We start from the raw sequence: 4,058 nt of genomic DNA on the forward strand, positions 1-4,058 counted from the left end.
AACCATCATATTCTCCAGATATGGCAACATCATATTACCATCTTTCTCGTTCGCTGCAACACCATCTTAATGGGAAAACATATGCAAATGTGGAAGGTATTAAAGAGGACATCAACATGTTTTTTGCTTCAAAGCCAATTGATTTCATTAATCAGGGCATTAACAATCTGACTGTAAGATGGAAAAGCATCATCGATAAGATTGGAAACTATTTCATTTAATAAATGTTTTGTTTTGATATATAAGTTGTTCGGGTTTTTTTCAACTAACAAAAAAGAGACATTAATTTCTTGACAACCTAATAATTAATAAATGGAAATACAACTAGATTTCCGTCAGTTATTATTTTCTTTTTTTATTAATTCAGCACAACTGTTTGTTTATAATTAAGCACAAAGCTACACAACGGGCTATATGTGCTCTGCCCACCACGGGTATTGAATCCCGGTTTCTAGCGTTGTAAGTCCGCAGACATATCGCTGTGCCACTGGGGGCTTCTGCACAATAATTGACAAATATTAAATCAAAGAAATGAATCTTTAGTTATAAGGTAAGATCATTGGTCATGTTACATAACAATAAAATTAAGGTAGGGTCAATGAAATTATGGAAAGTTGACTTTCAGTGCAATGCTAGTTTTAGCCTGGTACGTGGATTACGACTTGAGTAAAAGGAAGATATGGTAAATGTATGATGAACATTATTTGTGTCATGGAGCAGGCGTGGCCTACTGATTAGTGTGCTGGGCTGTGGATTGAAAGATCCAAGGTACAAGCCGTGATATACAGATAAACATACTTCATACTGTCAGCTCTGGGGGCGATATAACCATTACAGTCAATCCTGTTATTTGAGTAGCCAAGTAGGCATTTGACTGACTGCCCTCCAAGTAGTCAGTAATTTAAACTAAATATGGTCTCTATCCTGCCCGTTTTGTTAATGCGCCGCATTAGGTAATATTCATATTGAAAATAAGAAGTTATGTTTAGTATTTGTGCTCCTAGTTAAAAATCGTCTCTTTCCGGTAGAGCATTTCAATTACAATTGGCTATTCCTTTATAGTGACGTATTAACCCTACCTACCATATACAAGCATATATATATACACAATACAAAGTATTATTAAAATAGATATTGTAATATGGAAAACACAACTATCTTTGAAATTAACTTGTAAGAAAATTTAAAGCCAATCACATTTATGAAAAAAACAGCAAAACTGCAAATAAATTAATTATTCAAGTAAAAAACAAAGAAATATACTTAAACCGGATAGAGGAAATTGTGTATTTACTTTAAGCAGAAATGATTATGTTGGTAAAGTGCTTATATTAATGTCTGAAGAAATTAAATTTAGTAAATTAAATTTTGATTTTATAAAGAAAGCAAATAAAAATTTTAGTATGCATAAACTGTGGAAGAGTTCACTCAGAAGTACAAACTTTCTTTAAAATTAAATAGTATCATTATTCAACCATATGTTCATATAGACGGTAAAAAATATATATAGTATGAAAATACATATATATGCATGTTCAATTTCACTTAAGTGTTTTTTATTACTTTAGTATGTTGCTAACTATGTTAGCTAGCTAGATAATATTTTAAAATCTAATCAGACTTACCTACAAATACTTTAAAGAGTAATCAATCAGAGATAGTAAAGTATATAGAAAAATATTTTGCACGTTCTCGACTGGTTACGTTCTATGACCCCATACAGTCACAGCACGCGCCACGAGAAGCCGTTTTACCTGGTATCCAGCGCCTTCTCAACGTTCAACAGACAACTAACTGTACACGCATTCTATATCTCGGACCTGTCTTCTAAGTGCAACGTCATCGATGACGTTTCATTTAATATCTTGCCTTGGTGTCCTATTAAGAAAACACGGTGGACTTTCATATACTCGTGGGAAACGTTCTAGAAATGACATACCTATAAGGTAACTATCAGGTCTGTCATGTAAATTCTCAGTAATTGAAATGATCAAGGAAAGTTCAAGCACTACTTTTTCATTCATGGGAACTTGTAATGAAGAATTTTAAAGATCTTATAAGTAAAAGTAGAGAAGAATGTTATAATATATGTCAACCACACTATATCTGCAATACCAGTGCCGACGAGGCATTTTGCCCACAATACCAGGGTTAATCAGGCCGACTTGGGATATGACAGAGACAGTAGCGGTTGAGATGATATTGCAATATTACTAAACAAATATTTAAAATCTATAATGTTTTTTTTTCAGCTTATTTGACAGGTTGGGACCTTCAAATCATTTGTTTGATGATTTTATATCGATGTTTGAAAGGTATACCACGCATGTACGCAGGGGTTGTTCGAGGGGGTTCTACCGAACCCCATATTTTTCTGATGTAAAAAGTTATGCTTACATAGTTATAGCGCAGCTGCTTATGTTCTTTAATGTTTTCTACGTAGTCTACATTCTTGTGATGAAGGATTAGCATATTTGCATGCTGTTTATGCTTTGCACAATATGCGTTGGCTTTTAATCTCGTAAATTAGAACCCCCTTTCAAACATTCTGCGTAAGGGCCCGTATACTTAGTGGGAATTCACGCTCCTCTTTCGTTTTACTTTCGAATCTCAGTTTTTTTTTAATAACCGGTTCCTGTAGTGGATAAACAGTTTTCTTTCAACTTGTTACAAGTGTGTATATTAAGATAAATATGTGATAATACTTTGTGTTAATATCTAAAATCAACTTGATATAAATTATTTCTTTGTGATTTCTCATAGTACATACTTTTCATTTGATATTTGAATCCTATATTAATTCACGTTTGCGTTTGTGAATTTGTTTGTTTGTTTGTAAACTCCTTCCAATGCTTTGGAGGTAGTAGAACCAAACATGGTAGGTGGACTAGGATGTTGTGTTCCGAAGGGTCTCCTTATCTATACGGCGTAGTACTCGTATGAAAGGGGGGGGGGGGACCAAGAGAGCTAAGCGCCCACAAAAGTTATCCAGGCATGATGCGGTCCAGTGTTAGGTTTTTAGGATTGCCAAGCTCGAATCTGGTATTGACTGTTGAATGTGTGTGTGTTTTTTTTTATCCCCTTGCGATTCAAGGGGTACCATGTTTGAAAATGTGTTCATACCTCTCTCCCAATCTACAGGGACTAAAAGTAGCGCGCGTACTTAAGTACGACAAACGGGTTTCCTAACGGATTTTTCTTTAGTATGAACTCCCTTAGATACCCTTATCCCCCTACCAAAGGGGTTTGAAACGTGCCAGGAAGATCACACTTGAAAGGACGTGATAGGAAAACTAGGCAGCATGTTAAAAAAATTAATTGACGTTGGATTTTTTTTAATGTGACCAGAAATTTGGAGAGGTGTTAAAAAGATATTACAATGCAGGCTTACGACGCTAAAAATCGGGCTTAGATATCAGTGGTTGGTAGAAAACACATAGCCTATTGTGTAGCTTTGCGCTTAACAACAACCAAACTTAACCTATTGTTTGTTTGTTTGTTTGAAGTTAATCACAAAGCTGCACAATGGGCTATCTGTGCTCTGCCCACCACGAGTATCGAAACCCGGTTTCTAGCGTTGTAAGTCCGCAGACATACCGCTGTGCCACTGGGGGGCCAAACTCAACGAATTTTTGAGCAAAGCTACACGAAGTCTATCTACTCAACAGTAACCACCGCTAACTCTTGGGTTATTCTTGTCTGACCAAATAGTGGGATTTGTCTGTTATTCTTATAGCCTATTCACGGCTCCAAAATGCGGAGCGCATTTTTGTGCAATGGGACGTAAACCTCGGATTCATAATCTGGGCATGCTGACCATTAGGCTACGCCTGGCCTTAAAACAAAATTAAAATTACGATCACAAAATTATAAAATCTATAAAGTCCTAAAGAAAAGAACAACATTATATTTCTGAAAGTTGTGACAGAAATGGTGAATCCTAACATTATTATTTTCAACAAAGAAAATGTGCACAATAAATGCAAAGATCATCACAGTACAAAACACACACACACACACATTTATTATTGTATTGTAATTACAAAAGTGATTACCAA

The 4,058-nt window shown here is 35.3% G+C and overlaps 1 protein-coding gene across 1 annotated transcript in view; it reads right to left on the reverse strand.

The window, feature by feature from the left end:
* The window catches only part of LOC106458725, a 52,937-nt gene extending 51,198 nt beyond the window's left edge, over positions 1-1,739 (reverse strand). The window contains exon 1 of the mRNA XM_022385002.1: positions 1,626-1,739. The gene's annotated coding sequence lies outside the window, so the exon portion shown is untranslated. The remainder of the gene's footprint in view (positions 1-1,625) is intronic.
* Between the last annotated feature and the right edge of the window lie 2,319 nt (positions 1,740-4,058).

This window comes from Limulus polyphemus, unplaced genomic scaffold (genome assembly GCF_000517525.1).
Source record: "Limulus polyphemus unplaced genomic scaffold, Limulus_polyphemus-2.1.2 Scaffold505, whole genome shotgun sequence".
Taxonomy (NCBI): Eukaryota; Metazoa; Arthropoda; class Merostomata; order Xiphosura; family Limulidae; genus Limulus; species Limulus polyphemus.